We start from the raw sequence: 18838 nt of genomic DNA, 5'->3' as shown, positions 1-18838 counted from the left end.
CCCTCCGCTCCCCCCGTACCCCTCCGCTCCCCCCGTGCCCCTCCGCTCCCCCCGTACCCCTCCGCTCCCCCCGTACCCCCTCCGCTCCCCCCCGTACCCCTCCGCTCCCCTCAACGTACCCCTCCCCTCCCCGTACCCCTCTGCTCTCCCCCCGTACCCCTCTGCTCTCCCCCCGTACCCCTCCGCTCCCCCCCCGTACCCCTCCGCTCCCCCCGTACCCCTCCGCTCCCCCCCCGTACCCCTCCGCTCCCCCCGTAGCCCTCCGCTCCTCCCCGTACCCCTCTGCTCCCCCCGTACCCCTCTGCTCCCCCCGTACCCCTCCGCTCCCCCCGTACCCCTCCGCTCCCCCCGTACCCCTCCGCTCCCCCCGTACCCCTCCGCTCCCCCCGTACCCCTCCGCTCCCCCCGTACCCCTCCGCTCCCCCCGTACCCCTCCCGCTCCCCCCCGTACCCCTCCGCTCCCCTCCCCGTATCCCTCCCCTCCCCTCCCCGTACCCCTCCGCTACCCCCCCCGTACCCCTCTGCTCTCCCCCGTACCCCTCCGCTCCCCCCCGTACCCTCCGCTCCCCCCCCGTACCCCTCCGCTCCCCCCCCCCGTACCCCTCAGCTCCCCCCGTACCCCTCCGCTCCTCCCCGTACCCCTCTGCTCCCCCGTACCCCTCCGCTCCCCCGTACCCCTCCGCTCCCCCCGAACCCCTCCGCTCCCCCCGTACCCCTCCGCTCCCCCCGTACCCCTCCGCTCCCTCCGTACCCCTCCGCTCCCCCCGTACCCCTCCGCTCCCCCCCCGTACCCCTCCGCTCCCCCCGTAGCCCTCCGCTCCTCCCCGTACCCCTCTGCTCCCCCCGTACCCCTCTGCTCCCCCCGTACCCCTCTGCTCCCCCCGTACCCCTCTGCTCCCCCCGTACCCCTCTGCTCCCCCCGTACCCCTCCGCTCCCCCCGTACCCCTCCGCTCCCCCCGTACCCCTCCGCTCCCCCCGTACCCCTCCGCTCCCCCCCGTACCCCTCCGCTCCCCCCGTACCCCTCCGCTCCCCCCGTACCCCTCCGCTCCCCTCCCCGTACCCCTCCCCTCCCCGTACCCCTCCGCTACCCCCCCCGTACCCCTCTGCTCTCCCCCGTACCCCTCCGCTCCCCCCCCGTACCCCTCCGCTCCCCCCCGTACCCCTCCGCTCCCCCCCCGTACCCCTCCGCTCCCCCAACCCCTCCGCTCCCCCGTACCCCTCCGCTCCCCCCGTACCCCTCCGCTCCCCCCGTACCCCTCCGCTCCCCCCGTACCCCTCCGCTCCCCCCGTACCCCTCCGCTCCCCCCGTACCCCTCCGCTCCCCCCGTACCCCTCCGCTCCCCCGTACCCCTCCGCTCCCCCCGTACCCCTCCGCTCCCCCCCGTACCCCTCCGCTCCCCCCCGTACCCCTCTGCTCCCCCCCGTACCCCTCTGCTCCCCCCCGTACCCCTCTGCTCTCCCGTACCCCTCCGCTCCCCCCGTACCCCTCCGCTATTCCCCCGTACCCCTCCGCTCCCCCCGTACCCCTCCGCTCCCCCCCGTACACCTCCGCTCGCCCCCCTTACCCCTCCGCTCCCCCCCGTACCCCTCCACTCCCCCCGTACCCCTCCGCTCCCCCCCGTACACCTCCGCTCCCCCCGTACACCTCCGCTCGCCCCCCCCGTACCCCTCCGCTCCCCCCCGTACCCCTCCGCTCCTCCCCGTACCCCTCCACTCCCCCCCCCGTACCCCTCCGCTCCCCCCGTACACCTCCGCTCGCCCCCCCGTACCCCTCCGCTCCCCCCCGAACACCTCCGCTCGCCCCCCCGTACCCCTCCGCTCCCCCCCGTACACCTCCGCTCGCCCCCCCGTACCCCTCCGCTCCCCCCCGTACCCCTCCGCTCCCCCCCGTACCCCTCCGCTCCCCCCCGTACCCCTCCGCTCCTCCCCGTACCCCTCCGCTCCCCCCCCGTACCCCTCCGCTCCCCCCTCGTACCCGTCCGCTCCCCCCTCGTACCCGTCCGCTCCCCCCTCGTACCCGTCCGCTCCCCCCCGTACCCCTCCGCTCCCCCCCGTACCCCTCCGCACCCCCCCGTACCCCTCCGCCCCCCCGTACCCCTCCGCTCCCCCCGTACCCCTCCGCTCCCCCCGTACCTCTCCGCTCCCCTCCGTACCCATCCGCTTGCCCCCCGTACCCCCCCGCACCCCCCATACCCCTCCGCTCCCCCCCGTACCCCTCCGCTCCCCCCCGTACCCCTCCGCTCCCCCCGTACCCCTCCGCTCCCCCCGTGCCCCTCCGCTCCCCCCGTACCCCTCCGCTCCCCCCCGTACCCCTCCGCTCCCCCCCGTACCCCTCCGCTCCCCTCAACGTACCCCTCCCCTCCCCGTACCCCTCTGCTCTCCCCCGTACCCCTCTGCTCTCCCCCCGTACCCCTCCGCTCCCCCCCCGTACCCCTCCGCTCCCCCCCGTACCCCTCCGCTCCCCCCCCGTACCCCTCCGCTCCCCCCGTAGCCCTCCGCTCCTCCCCGTACCCCTCTGCTCCCCCCATACCCCTCTGCTCCCCCCGTACCCCTCCGCTCCCCCCGTACCCCTCCGCTCCCCCCGTACCCCTCCGCTCCCCCCGTACCCCTCCGCTCCCCCCGTACCCCTCCGCTCCCCCCGTACCCCTCCGCTCCCCCCGTACCCCTCCGCTCCCCCCCGTACCCCTCCGCTCCCCTCCCCGTATCCCTCCCCTCCCCTCCCCGTACCCCTCCGCTACCCCCCCCGTACCCCTCTGCTCTCCCCCCGTACCCCTCCGCTCCCCCCCCGTACCCCTCCGCTCCCCCCCCGTACCCCTCCGCTCCCCCCCCCGTACCCCTCAGCTCCCCCCGTACCCCTCCGCTCCTCCCCGTACCCCTCTGCTCCCCCGTACCCCTCCGCTCCCCCGTACCCCTCCGCTCCCCCCGAACCCCTCCGCTCCCCCCGTACCCCTCCGCTCCCCCCGTACCCCTCCGCTCCCTCCGTACCCCTCCGCTCCCCCCGTACCCCTCCGCTCCCCCCCCGTACCCCTCCGCTCCCCCCGTAGCCCTCCGCTCCTCCCCGTACCCCTCTGCTCCCCCCGTACCCCTCTGCTCCCCCCGTACCCCTCTGCTCCCCCCGTACCCCTCTGCTCCCCCCGTACCCCTCTGCTCCCCCCGTACCCCTCCGCTCCCCCCGTACCCCTCCGCTCCCCCCGTACCCCTCCGCTCCCCCCGTACCCCTCCGCTCCCCCCCGTACCCCTCCGCTCCCCCCGTACCCCTCCGCTCCCCCCGTACCCCTCCGCTCCCCTCCCCGTACCCCTCCCCTCCCCGTACCCCTCCGCTACCCCCCCGTACCCCTCTGCTCTCCCCCGTACCCCTCCGCTCCCCCCCGTACCCCTCCGCTCCCCCCCGTACCCCTCCGCTCCCCCCCCGTACCCCTCCGCTCCCCCCGAACCCCTCCGCTCCCCCGTACCCCTCCGCTCCCCCCGTACCCCTCCGCTCCCCCCGTACCCCTCCGCTCCCCCCGTACCCCTCCGCTCCCCCCGTACCCCTCCGCTCCACCCCGTACCCCTCCGCTCCCCCCGTACCCCTCCGCTCCCCCGTACCCCTCCGCTCCCCCCGTACCCCTCCGCTCCCCCCCGTACCCCTCCGCTCCCCCCCGTACCCCTCTGCTCCCCCCCGTACCCCTCTGCTCCCCCCGTACCCCTCTGCTCTCCCGTACCCCTCCGCTCCCCCCGTACCCCTCCGCTATTCCCCCGTACCCCTCCGCTCCCCCCGTACCCCTCCGCTCCCCCCGTACCCCTCCGCTCCCCCCGTACCCCTCCGCTCCCCCCCGTACCCCTCCGCTCCCCCCGTACCCCTCCGCTATTCCCCCGTACCCCTCCGCTCCCCCCGTACCCCTCCGCTCCCCTCCCCGTACCCCTCCCCTCCCCGTACCCCTCCGCTACCCCCCCGTACCCCTCTGCTCTCCCCCCGTACCCCTCTGCTCCCCCCCGTACCCCTCTGCTCTCCCGTACCCCTCCGCTCCCCCCGTACCCCTCCGCTATTCCCCCGTACCCCTCCGCTCCCCCCGTACCCCTCCGCTCCCCCCGTACCCCTCCGCTCCCCCCGTACCCCTCCGCTCCCCCCGTACCCCTCCGCTCCCCCCGTACCCCTCCGCTATTCCCCCGTACCCCTCCGCTCCCCCCGTACCCCTCCGCTCCCCTCCCCGTACCCCTCCCCTCCCCGTACCCCTCCGCTACCCCCCCGTACCCCTCTGCTCTCCCCCCGTACCCCTCCGCTCCCCCCCCGTACCCCTCCGCTCCCCCCCGTACCCCTCCGCTCCCCCCCCGTACCCCTCCGCTCCCCCCGTACCCCTCCGCTCCCCCCGTACCCCTCCGCTCCCCCGTACCCCTCCGCTCCCCCCCGTACCCCTCCGCTCCCCCCGTACCCCTCCGCTCCCCCCGTACCCCTCCGCTCCCCCCGTACCCCTCCGCTCCCCCCGTACCCCTCCGCTCCCCCCGTACCCCTCCGCTCCCCCCGTACCCCTCCGCTCCCCCCCGTACCCCTCCGCTCCCCCCCGTACCCCTCTGCTCCCCCCCGTACCCCTCTGCTCCCCCGTACCCCTCCGCTCCCCCCGTACCCCTCCACTATTCCCCCCGTACCCTTCCGCTCCCCCGTACCCCTCCGCTCCCCCCGTACCCCTCCGCTCCCCCCGTACCCCTCCGCTCCCCCCGTACCCCTCCGCTCCCCCCCGTACCCCTCTGCTCCCCCCCGTACCCCTCTGCTCCCCCGTACCCCTCCGCTCCCCCCGTACCCCTCCGCTATTCCCCCGTAGCCCTCCGCTCCCCCCCCGTCCCCATCCGCTCCTCCCCGTACCCCTCCGCTCCACCCCCCGTACCCCTCCGCTCGCCCCCCGTACCCCTCCGCTCTCCCCCCGTACCCCTCCGCTCGCCCCCCGTACCCCTCCGCTCTCCCCCCGTACCCCTCCGCTCTCCCCCCGTACCCCTCCGCTCTCCCCCCGTACCCCTCCGCTCTCCCCCCCGTACCCCTCCGCTCTCCCCCCGTACCCCTCCGCTCTCCCCCCGTACCCCTCCGCTCTCCCCCCGTACCCCTCCGCTCTCCCCCCATACGCCTCCGCTCCCCCCCGTACCCCTCCGCTCCCCCCCCGTACCCCTCCGCTCCCCCCCCGTACCCCTCCGCTCCCCCCGTACCCCTCCGCTCCCCCCGTAGCCCTCCGCTCCCCCCCCGTACCCCTCCGCTCCCCCCCCCGTACCCCTCCGCTCCCCCCGTACCCCTCCGCTCCCCCCCCGTACCCCTCCGCTCCCCCTCCCCGTACCCCTCCGCTCCCCCCCGTACCCCTCTGCTCCCCCCGTACCCCTCTGCTCCCCCGTACCCCTCCGCTCCCCCCGTACCCCTCCGCTATTCCCCCGTAGCCCTCCGCTCCCCCCCGTCCCCATCCGCTCCTCCCCGTACCCCTCCGCTCCACCCCCCGTACCCCTCCGCTCGCCCCCCGTACCCCTCCGCTCTCCCCCCCGTACCCCTCCGCTCTCCCCCCCGTACCCCTCCGCTCGCCCCCCGTACCCCTCCGCTCTCCCCCCGTACCCCTCCGCTCTCCCCCCCGTACCCCTCCGCTCTCCCCCCCGTACCCCTCCGCTCTCCCCCCGTACCCCTCCGCTCTCCCCCCGTACCCCTCCGCTCTCCCCCCGTACCCCTCCGCTCTCCCCCCATACCCCTCCGCTCCCCCCCCGTACCCCTCCGCTCCCCCCCGTACCCCTCCGCTCCCCCCCCGTACCCCTCCGCTCCCCCCCCCGTACCCCTCCGCTCCCCCCGTAGCCCTCCGCTCCCCCCCCGTACCCCTCCGCTCCCCCCCCGTACCCCTCCGCTCCCCCCGTACCCCTCCGCTCCCCCCCCGTACCCCTCCGCTCCCCTCCCCATACCCCTCCGCTCCCCCCATACCCCTCCGCGCTCCCCCCCCCGTACCCCTCCGCTTCCCCGCCACAAATCTTTCTCACCAGCTGATTTTGCTTTGAGAATCTTCCTATCATTTATCGGAATAGGAGTGTGGCCATTCCGCCCATCGAGCCTGTTCTGCCATTCAACAGCCAATTCTGCAAGTGTAACTTTAACTTTTGCAATCTGGATCTGTAAGTACAGTTTAAAAAAAAAATCTATCCTTTATTTTAAATTATTTATATGAAAGATGTAACACGAAGCCAACTGGGAACCTGTTGAAGATACTGGAAATAAATACAGTTGATTTGACTTCAGTAGTTACACTTCTTTGTGATCTAGCATCAGAAATCTCCCTTAAAATACTTACTGTTGTCAACTCTACTCATTTGTTACACTACAAAGAATCCTCAAAATTATCTCGATAAAACAAGCCAGGTCAATCTTTTTGCACTGTGGTTTAATCGGGCAATTTTTTGTCAAAAGAAGTCAATTTTTAACTATAACATATGACATACAAAATAACTACTGGTCTCCGGTTGACAGCGACACGTGAGCAATGTGTTTGCTCGTGTTACCACAACCTTAGATAACGCTGTGATGTCTTCAAATTGAGTTTGACTGCAAGGTCCTGAGTGTCTCCTTGTGGGTGAATGGTATTCTGTGGGTCCATGTACCTCTCTTTGCACTGAAGTCTGGGGAAGTTACAGAATTGTCAGCCCTCATTCTTTCTGGGAGGAAGTGTTACCCCTGTGAGGTTCCTGTCTAACAGTAAAGTTAAAGCCATGCCCAGCGGGACACTGCCACAGTTGGAAAGGCAATTGCTGGCCTTTCCTCTCACGACCATTCCTAGGCCTTCAACAGGTGATTCCAGCAAGGGTTCAGGAGGTAACGGGCAGAAATCCTGCAATAGCTTTGAGTGGTCCCAGACATGTCCCTGTGACAAGGCAGGGGACAGTGCAGGGAGGTAGGAGCCAAAACGTCCCCGCCGCCTGAGACTGATGGGCAGGTCAGAAAGGGCAGAATCCAGGTTCCACCATGTCCCATTGGACCCAGCGTCTCCAGATCAAAGTTGTCCTCAGCTCCTGACTATGTATTTGAAAGATTCCAATACTCTCCACTGTGGGTAACTGGCACTCTTTAAATGAAGGGGTATGACATACGATGACCACAGGGAGACCTTTCAGATGGTATTATCTAACTGCCCCTGCCCTGCCTGTACCAAACGGTTATATATAAAATCATTCTCTTGAACAAAGACAGGAAATCACGTTGAAATGGAAATCATAGCTCAACTACCCACCCAGCAGCTTAAGATCTCAACCGGAAGGATAATCTCAGGGCCTTGTGAGGTAAATCCTTATTCCTGGGCCATGGGCAGGGACTGTTGTTCCAAACCTGCTTTATAAAGACTCGTGCTGAAGTTCTGTTTGCCAGTTAGATGGGCCGACAGTGAAGCAGATGCATTAATTTGCAGGGTAGTGCCTGGATTGATGTGCATCTTTTCCCGTTCTCGGACCGATGGATGTTGTGCCAGCTGGGCATGGCGTTAGACTGGAAGCTCTGTAAAATATACAGCACTGAATGGGGAAATGAGACAGGTTCCATTCGGGCTACTCCATCCTCCAGGGCTGAGACGCCTGAAAAACGGGAGACGGGGGGGAACAGGCAACTGCTTTGGAATGTTACTGATGGCACTTCCTTCTCATTCTGAGACAGAAATCTGCCAAGCTCCATCCAAATAGGTGCTCTCTTGGAGGCCCAAACTGCTCTTTAGAATTCCATCAAGGATCACATTCCACTGCACGCCATTTTAATGGTGGCATTAAAAGAAAGAAAGCCAGTTTGCAAAAATGGCATAAGATGAGGCCACAAGGGAACTTCACAAGATCGTGTCAGCACTGTTCTAGACAAAGTAGCATTTAAGGAGAATCTCTAAGCCCAGACATCAGAAGCCAGGTGAATCATTTTTAATGATACCCTTCAAATTGGAGCAGCACTCCCTCTGCCCTTATTTCACTAGTCCAACTCACATTTCCACCAAGTTCTTAATGCCTCGAGGTGTCCCTGTTATTCAGAGTGCATCTAATCGAGAGGATGGAGTGAGTTGGAAACTGCAACATGGCTTAAACCGTTGACTGGTGACGCTAACTAATAACATTTTTAATAGAGGGCAGGATTTTACGGACCCTCCCCCCCCATCGTGGTAAAATGCTGGCAGGAGAGGCTGTAAAATTCTGCCCAGAGAATCTAATTAATTTTCACACCACCCCAAAGTTATAAAATCAGGTCATATTCAGTGGAGAGTAAAAAACATCTTGAAGGAACTTCCAACATTTTTCTATGCTTGTAGGATTGTCACAGCTGTAACTGAAACCTTTCGAGGGTTCAAGTGGCTGTTATTTTTTCCCACACAATTGGACTGGCTGGCTATCTATGACAACAGGCACAAAGTGAATAACCAAGGGGCAGTTGTGGTGGCCTCTCTCTGGTGATATTCTGATACTTTGTTGGAATTGCTTCACGAGCATGAGGCCAAATGTCATTTTCACATCTACTGTTCTGAGGGATTCTGAGAAGTGACGATGGGCGTGCAATATGTGTTCACACAGTGCCGTAAGTAGCCCTAACCCTACAGAAAACATGTCAACCAGCCAAACAGCAATAAGGAACCCATCGCAAGTGACACTTTCACATCTTTGCTCCCATTACATAAGTTCTTATCACAACACAATGTTCTCAAAGTAACTTTCAAACCGGCAAATTCATCCACGTGGCTTTTCTGACACTGTTCATTTGCTACGCATCCGCGGCTGGCAAGATAATTCTTTCCTGCAGGTAAATTTAATAAAAATACACAGTTATCCACATTCAAAGTCCCACAGACGAGACGGGAACAATATTTTACGACCACACGCATGTCCAGAAAAGACTTTACGTTGCACCCTTCATGACCACCGCATCTCCCCAAGTGCTTTATGGCCAAGGAAGTACTTTCATTGCAGGGCTCTGAGGAAAACACGGCTGCCAACTTGCGCACAGCAGGATGCCTCACAGTGCCAGGAACCCGGGTTCAGCCTCAGGTCACTGTCTGTGTAGTGTTTGCACGCTCTCCCATGTCTGCATGGGTTTTCCCCGGGTGCTCCGGTTTCCTCTCACAGTCCAAAGATGTGCAGGTCAGGTGGATTGGCCATGCTAAATTGCCCCTTAGTGTCCAAAGATGTGTAGGTTAGGTGGATTGGCCGTGTTAAATTGCCCCTTAGTGTCTGTCCCAGGATGTGCAGGTTAGGTGGATTGGCTATGCTAAATTGCCCCTTAGTGTCTGTCCCAGGATGTGCAGGTTAGGTGGATTGGCAATGCTAAATTGCCCCTTAGTGTCCCAGGATGTGCAGGTTAGGTGGATTGGCCATGAAAAATGTGTGAGGTTATGAGGGTAGGGCAGGGTAAGATACTCTGTCAGAGAGTTGGTGCAGACTCGATGGGCCAACTGGCTAGGGATTCTATAATAAAATCTAGGTGACACTTACTTATTTTACCAACTTTTTTGTAGCATTTTTCACCAGCATTACAGATGACTGTTTCCATCTTGCAATCTAAAGGACTTAGAGCATTCTGGTAGCACTTCAGACTCGTACCTGTTTGTTAAGAACATAGAGTCCATTAATTTTACTCAGTAAATTGATTTATTCAGCGTCCAGCTTTCAACTAGTTCAAGGTAACATTACTTTGTCACAAAGTATTAATTGATGAGGAACCTGAGTTACGTTGCAGAAGGTTACAAGTTAGATTCAGACATGGGTGTCGGGCAGGTTTACTGATGAGTTTAGCGAATAGATGTGAAACTCGGGGACGTGAGGTTGCGCGAGGAAATGTTCACTCACCTCATGTTTCTATGGTGTGAAAAAGCTCGTGAACTGATGAGGATTTCTCATTGCAACAAAACAATCATCACTGAGTACAGAGGAAAACTGACAATAGTTTTGGTCATGTAAACCATTCAATTCCATTGTCCATTTTAACTTCTGCATCAAATTTGTCAATAAGGGAATGCAAACTGATGGGCTGGAAGAGTGGTCAGACAGTTTTATGGATAAATTAGACGGTGCTTACAGCAGTTGAATTGTTGGAATTTATTAGTCTTAGGAAGCCTTAGCAATGCACTTCCAAAAGAAATTTGAAAAGGTGCCAGAAAATAGTTTAATAGCCAGGTGACTTGGAGTTGGGGGTGTGATGACATGGTGCCTTTAAGAAATGTATTTGGCTCATGTTTCTTGCGCAGGATTTGTTTGGCTGTTTGTATTATTATCGGAGCCATTTTGTCTGTACCCAGAGGCCCCATATTGTGGCTGCAGCAGCATAATTGATCTTAATTGCTAAGATTTTTATTTTAATCTGAACTAATGCAGGGTTGTTATTGTTGTGCTTTCCCCTGGTGGTTTTCAGAGTGGGGCTTGATTAGATTGATTAGCAGGTAAGGTCATATGATTGCGGGGGATGAGGCTCACAGAGGGAAAGCAAACTCAGCTGCTTTTTGGGAGCTGTAGAAAGAAGAAATAGCTCTGAGTCTCTGACGTCTGTAGACCTGCCAGAAACTAGGTTTCTTTTTAGAACATAGAACATAGAACAGTACAGCACAGAACAGGCCCTTCGGCCCACGATGTTGTGCCGAGCTTTATCTGAAACCAAGATCAGGCTATCCCACTCCCTATCATCCTGGTGTGCTCCATGTGCCTATCCAATAACTGCTTAAATGTTTCTAAAGTGTCTGACTCCACTATCACTGCAGGCAGTCCATTCCACACCCCAACCACTCTCTGCGTAAAGAACCTACTTCTGATATCCGTCCTGTATCTCCCACCACGAACCCTATAGTTATGCCCCCTTGTAATACCTCCATCCACCCGAGGAAATAGTCTTTGAACGTTCACTCTATCTATCCCCTTCATCATTTTATACACCTCTATTAAGTCTCCCCTCAGCCTCCTCCGCTCCAGAGAGAACAGCCCCAGCTCCCTCAACCTTTCCTCATATGACCTACCCTCCAAACCAGGCAGCATCCTGGTAAATCTCCTCTGCACTCTTTCCAGCGCTTCCACATCCTTCTTATAGTGAGGTGACTGAACTTCTGCTGCTTAGGATATATAAGACCATAAGATATAGGAGTAGCATTCGGCCACTCGGCCCATCGAGTCTGCTCCGCCATTCAATCATGGCTGATTTTCTCTCTCATCCCCATTCTCCTGCCTTTTCCCCATAACACCTGATCTCCTTATTAATCAAGAACCTATCTATCTCTGTCTTAAAGACACTCAATGACCCGGCCTCCACAGCCTTCTGCGGCAAAGAGTTCCACAGATTCACCACTCTCTGGCTGAAGAAATTCCTCCTCATCTCTGTTTTAAAGGATCGTCCCTTTAGCCTGAGGTTGTGCCCTCTGGTTCCAGTTTTTCCTACTAGTGGAAACATCCTCTCTACGTCCACTCTATCCAGACCTCGCAGTATCCTGTAAGTTTCAATCAGATCCCCCCTCATCCTTCTAAACTCCGAGTACGACCCAGAGTCCTCAACCATTCCTCATACGACAAGCTCTTCATTCCAGGTGATGACAGCAGTGGTGTATTTCTTATTTGTTCTCGTGATTGACAATGTCCCACTTTTTCTTCAATCTGACTTGGCCACCAAAAATAATATGTGCTAATTCTTTCATCTGGACGATAAGAGGATGTCCTTCATGTCGTTGTTCAAGAACTCTTCCACGAAGACTATGAGGAGTGATCACTTTCCCCACAACAGACACCCACCTTGGACGGTCAACTCAAGCTTTCTTGACAGATATCGTTTGAAATCAGGACGATAGGTTCCAGCTATTGTTTCTCTCAATACCATATCCATCATCTTCCCCATCATTGGGACTATCTCTGGTATGTCTCTGAGCTTGATGAGTTGCCACAGGCAAATGAGCTACTAATGAAAATTAAAGGATGTTAGCAAAATTAGTTGGTGGCATCTGCCCAAGGTAAGTGCGATAATGCATCAGCATTAGCATGGCACTCTGACTGACAATACTTTATAACGTAGCAGTGTGCAGATAAGATCAGTGGCCATCTTCTCAATTGACTAATGAAGGTTTTCCTTTAGACAGCCCAAAAATAGTAGCTAAGGCCGATGATCAGTCAATAATGTGAAACGACGACCATATAAATAATGATGAAAACTTAGTATACCAAAAATTATACTCAATGCTTCTTTTTCTCGCTGAGCATCGATAGATTCAGCACCAGAGAGAGTATGTGAAGCAGAAACTATTAGTCGTTCTTCTCCTAAAGACATAACATGTGAAACGACTGCCCCTACTCCATAAGGTGAAGTGTCGCAAGCAGGTGGTAATGCTAGCTTTGGATTAAAACAAACCAATACTTCAGACTTCTGCAAAGCATCTTTGACATCCTTGTATGTTTTCTCATGTTCTTTTATCCAGTCCCATGACTGTTTCACACAGTAAATTATGCAATGGCTTCAATAATTAACTAATTTGCCAAAATAATTTACTAATCCCAGAAAGGACTTCAATTGTGTCACATTCAGCGGACATGTTGCTTCTAAAATAGCTTCCAATTCTTTAGGTGCTCTGTGTAGGCCTTTACTATCAATAACATAACCCAAATACTGGACTGATCCTTCTTTCTTCATATGCATTCCATGTGCTTGAAAACATTCCAATGTTGCTTTGAAATTATTCAAGTGCCCTTATTCAAGTGACCCTGTAATTAGAATATCATCCAGGTAACATTGTACACCAGAGAGACCACTTAAAATCTGATCCCTCGATCTTCGGAATAGGGCTGGTGTGAATGTTATTAGAGGTCATAGAGGTTATAGAGGTTTATAGCTTGGAAACAGGCCCTTCGGCCCAACTTATCCATGCTGCCTTTTTTTTAAACCCCTAAGCTAGTCCCAATTGCCCGCATTTGGCCCATATCCCTCTATACCCATCTTACCCATGTAACTGCCGAAATGCTTTTTAAAAAATAAAATTGTCCCCGCCTCTACTACTACCTCTGGCAGCTTGTTCCAGACACTCATCAACCTCTGTGTGAAAAAATTGCCCCTTTGGACACTTTTGCATCTGCCCCTCTCACCTTAAACCTATGCCCTCTAGTTTTAGACTCCCCGACCTTTGGGAAAAGGTATTGACTTTCTAGCTGATCTATGCCCCTCATTATTTTATAGACCTCTATAAGATCACCCTTCAGCCTTCTACGCTCCAGAGAAAAAAGTCCCAGTCTATCCAGCCTCTCCTTATAACTCAAACCATCAAGTCCTGGCAACATCCTAGTAAATCTTTTCTGCACTCTTTCTAGTTTAATAACATCCTTTCTATAATGGGGTGACCAGAACTGTACACAGTATTCTAAGTGTGGCCTTACCAATGTCTTGTACAACTTCAACAAGACGTCCCAACTCCTGTATTCAATGTTCTGAACAATGAAATCAAGCATGCCGAATGCCTTCTTCACCACTCTGTCCACCTGTGACTCCACTTTCAAGGAGCTATGAACATGTACCCCGAGATCTCTTTGTTCTGTAATTCTCCCCAACACCCTACCATTAACTGAGTAAGTCCTGCCCTGGTTCAATCTACCAAAATGTATCACCTAGCATTTATCTAAATTAAACTCCATCTGCCATTCGTCAGCCCACTGGCCCAATTGATCAAGATCCCATTGCAATCGGAGATAACCTTCTTCACTGTCCACAATGCCACCAATCTTGGTGTCATCTGCAAACTTACTAACCATGCCTCCTATACTCTCATCCAAATCATTCATATAAATGACAAATAACAGTGGACGCAGCACTGATCCCTGAGGCACACCGCTGCTCACAGGTCTCCAGGTTGAAAAACAACCCTCCACAACCACCCGGCCAAGCCAGTTTTATATCCATTTAGCTACCTCACCCTGGATCCCATGAGATTTAACTTTATGCAACAACCTACCATGCGGTACCTTGTCAAAGGCCTTGCTAAAGTCCATGTAGACAACATCAACTGCACTGCCCTCATCTACCTTCTTGGTTACTCCTTCGAAAAACCCAATCAAATTTGTGAGACATGATTTTCCACTCACAAAGCCATGTTGACTGTCCCTAATCAATCCTTGCCTCTCTAAATGTCTGTAGATCCTGTCTCTCAAAATACCTTCCAACAATTCACTCACCACAGATGTGAGGCTCTGTAGTTCCCAGGAATTTCCCTGCAGCCCTTTTTAAACAAAGGCATAACATTTGCCACTCTCCAATCTTCAGGCACCTCACCTGTGACTATCGATGATTCAAATATCTCTGCTAGGGGACTAGCAATTTCCTCCCTAGCCTCCCACAATGTCCTGGGATACACTTCATCAGGTCCCGGGGATTTATCTACCTTGATGCGCTTTAAGAATTCCAGCACCTCCTTCTCTGTTTTATGTACACTCCTCAAGACATCACTATTTATGTCCCCAAGTTCCCTAACATCCATGCTTTCTTCAACAGTAAATACTGATGAGAAATATCCATTTAGGATATTTGTGGATCTGCATATAGATGACCTTGTTGATCCTTAAGAGGCCCTACTCTCTCCCTAGTTACTCTTTTGCCCTTTATGTATTTGTAGAAGCTCTTTGGATTCTCCTTCACCTTATCTGCCAAAAACATCTTGTGTCCCCTTTTTGCCCTCCTGATTTCTCTCTTAACTCTACTCCTACACCCCCTGTACTCTTCACGGGATTCACTTGATCCCAGCTGCTCCCAGGATGTTGCCTGGTATGGAGGGGAGATCCTATGAGGAGAGGCTGAGGGATTTGGGATTGTTTTCGCTGGAAAGGCGGCGGCTAAGAGGGGATCTTATTGAAACATATAAGATGATTAGAGGTTTAGATAGGGTGGATAGTGATAGCCTTTTTCCTCTGATGGAGAAATCCAGCACGAGGGGGCATGGCTTTAAATTGAGGGGGGGTAGTTATAGAACCGATGTCAGGGGTAGGTTCTTTACCCAGAGGGTGGTGAGGGATTGGAATGCCCTGCCAGCATCAGTAGTAAATGCGCCTAGTTTGGGGGCGTTTAAGAGATCCGTAGATAGGTTCATGGACGAAAAGAAATTGGTTTAGGTTGGAGGGTCACAGTTTTTTTTTTAACTGGTCGGTGCAACATCGTGGGCCGAAGGGCCTGTTCTGCGCTGTAATGTTCTATGTTCTATGTTCTATGCATGTCATGTGCCTCCTTCTTCTTGACCAGGGCCTCAATATCCCAAGTCATCCAGGGTCCTGACTTCTACCAGCCTTGCCCTTCACTCTAAGAAGAATGTGTTTACCCTGAACCCTGGTTAACACACTTTTGAAAACCTCCCACTTACCAGATATCCCTTTGCCTTCCCACAGACTCCCCCAATTAACCTTTGACAGTTCCTGCCTGATACCATCAAAATTGGCCTTGCCCCAATTTAGAATTTTAACTTTTGAGCCAGACCTATGATTCTCCATAACTATTTTAAAACTAATAGAATTATGGTCACTGGTCCCAAAGTGATCCCTCACTTACACTTCTGTCACCTGCCCTTTCTTATTTCCCAAGAGGAGGTCAAGTTTTGCCCCCTCTCTAGTCGGGCCATCCACACACTGAATGAGAAATTCTTCCTGAGCACACAATTCCAAAAGGCAATCTTTTATAATGAAAAGACCTTTATGTGTAACGATGGTGAGCAATGGTTGAGATTCAGCGGCTACGTTCATCGGTAAATACGCTTGTCAGGGATCAATCTTGCTGAATTTCAAACAAATCTTCAATTAAAGGAAGTGGATATTGATCAGCGCACAATCCTGGATTGATAATTATTTTAAAATTACCAAAAGTACAAACTGAACCATCTGGTTTCATGATGGGTACGATGGGGGTAGCCCAGTCACTCATTGTAACTGACTCCAACATACCATTGTTAACAAGTTGCACTGATTCTTCTTTGACCTTAGGATGAATTGCATATGGCACCCCTCTTGCTTTGAGATGTTTTGGTTGACTATTCCAGTCCAAAGATGTGCGGGTTAGGTTGATTGGCCGTGCTAAATTTCCCTTTTAGCAGGATTAGCAGGGTAAATACATGGGGTTACAGGGATAGGGCCTGGGTGGGATTGTTGTTGGCACAGGCTCGATGGGCCAAATGGCCTCCTTCTGCCCTGTCAGGATTCTATGATTCTATTATGATTTATGTTGAGTTTCACTTGAACTCCCTTCATTCAGCCAAATGTCTCTTCGAATACACTCTTGTATTTACCCAGAAGGTGCTGTGGGTCTGTTCTGGCGTCAACCAATCTGTTGACTGCACTCCAATTAAGCTTCATCGTCTCCAACCATGATCTCTCAAATAGAGCTGAAAAATTACCATGGACCACATGGAGAGGCAACTCTGATGTTTGCGAACCATTTTCCACAATTCTTGTGTTGACTAGCCTTGCCCTCGCGTTCAGTCAGTTAATGACCCATTTCGGCACATCTGCAACATGCTTGTTGTTGCTTTGACTTCTTATGAGCAGTTCCCAACTTGTGGATCTTCATTCCTGCACCAAATTGTGAAGCCCCTTCGGCAGCCAGTTCCATCGACACTGTGAATTCTGCTGCTGTCTTTAATGTCAAAGCATGTTTAATGAAGCAATCTTTTTTGGATAGCCTCACAGAGGAGACCACAAACTAGACAATCTCAAAGAGTATCTTCTAATGACTCACCAAACTCACAATGTTGTGCCAGCCTTTTTCCCATTGCCTTCCACTTGATTCCTTCGTTGGAACCTGAACTGTTCCACAACAATCAGTAGCTTTGGAGACCAATGCTCTTCAGGGATCTTTGTCAAGTCATCAGAAGGTTGACCCCCAAACAGCATATCACTGGACTGGCACAGCAATTTTATGGTTACTTCTCCCCGAAGGATTTGTTTGCCTTTCTCAAATTTTCCAACTCCCAGATCACAAGGAGAGCTGACCATGAAGGAACAAGAGGATTTTCTTAATACTGCAGCTAATGGCATGCACGTGTTTGAGTTCCACCAAAAGCAATTAGCAGATCCCTGGGTGCACATCCAAATGGAGTATCCTCAGACATCAGGCAGAGCTATCAATGTTTGATGCCATTAATTGCAACAAACCTTTGTGAAAGGGGATTTTCACCACTTACACGAATGAAAGCAAAGCACTGTCACTGTACGCACATTGAAAACAGTTTCCGACTGAAATTATGGCCAACTCCTCCCAACTTCAGTTGCTTATGCTTCAACAAGCAAGGTAACCCACATTAATGGTGAGTGAAAGTTATTCTTATGGATGTATGTTTACCGTAATGTGCAATTATATTGATTTACAAAAGGTAAGGTCGTTAAAAAAGTAACTTTCTGAAGGATAGGCAAAAGAGTGGTGAATCTAAATGGGGCAACATGACCAATAGAGGTTTGGGAATCACTGCCCTGTGGCATAACATTCCCACACATGCAAATACATTTCATAAGGTCCTTCATAAAAGATTGCAAGCCGGGCTGCAAACTATAGGGGTTCTGAGTAAACACTAGGGAAGGATAAGAAACTGGATAGAGTCATCGGATGAGAGACGTCAGTGTGGTGGGAGGAGTACTGAGTGAACTGCCTCTCGACTGATTCGGAGAAATATCCAGCTCTCAGAATCTCACTGCACTGTGTGAAATTTGCCATGGAATTGTTGGAATTGTTAGAAGAGTGGTGAAATTTGCCATGGAATTGTCAGAAGCAACTCAAAACATGACAGCGAGCGTTGAATGAAGTGGGAAGATGAAAAGCAGGTACAATTGGTCAGAACATTGAATACAGGAGTTGGGACGTCTTGTTGAAGTTGTACAAGACATTGGTAAGGCCACACTTGGAATACTGTGTACAGATCTGGTCACCCTATTATAGAAAGGATATTATTAAACTAGAAAGAGTGCAGAAAAGATTTACTAGGATGCTACCGGGATTTGATGGTTTGAGTTATAAGGAGAGGCTGGATAGGCTGGGACTTTTTCCTCTGGAGCATAGAAGGCTGAGGGGTGACCTTATAGAGGTCTATAAAATAATGAGGGGCACAGATCAGCTAGGTAGTCAATATCTTTTCCCAAAGATAGAGGAGTCTAAAATTAGAGGGCATAGGTTTAAGGTGAAAGGGGAGAGATACAAAAGTGTCCAGAGGGGCAATTGTATCACACAGCGGGTGGTGAGTGTCTGGAACAAGCTGCCAGAGGAAGTAGTAGAGGCGGGTACAATTTTGTCTTTTAAAAAGCATTTAGACAATTACATGGGTAAGATGGGTATGGAGGGATATGGGCCAAATGCAGGCAATTGGGACGAGCTTAAGGGTTTAAAAAAAAAGGGTGGCATGGACAAATTGGGCCGAAGGGCCTGTTTCCATGCTGTGAACCTCTATGATTCTATGACTCTAATTCAGTATAAGCAAGTGTCATATGGATGGGAAAAGTAAGCAATGTGCATTAACTATGCTGGAATAACAGAGGGCGAGCTGGAAAGACACGTAAGCAGCCTGAACACTAAACATATCGAAACAGTTTGAGATTGGCAGAACTCCAGGCTGGTAACTCCTTCACTTGCTTTTTCCTGTACATGGAATCCATTTGGAAAGCCATCCTGAACCAATTCACGCATCTGTCAGAGAAAGAAGGCTACACACCTCTGTTCCCCAATCTCTCTCACCAGATGGTGGGCCAGTGGCAATGTCACTGGACTAGTAATCCACAAATCCAGGCTAATGTCCGAGGGACACGGATTCAAATCCCACCATGGGAGATGATGGAATTTCAATTCAATCAATAATATCTGGGATATAAAGCTGGTTTCAGTAACTGTCATTGGTTGTTGGAAAAACCCATCTGATTCA

The sequence above is a fragment of the Mustelus asterias genome, chromosome 8, assembly GCF_964213995.1.
Source record: "Mustelus asterias chromosome 8, sMusAst1.hap1.1, whole genome shotgun sequence".
NCBI lineage: Eukaryota > Metazoa > Chordata > Chondrichthyes > Carcharhiniformes > Triakidae > Mustelus > Mustelus asterias.
This window is presented reverse-complemented; position numbering follows the sequence as displayed.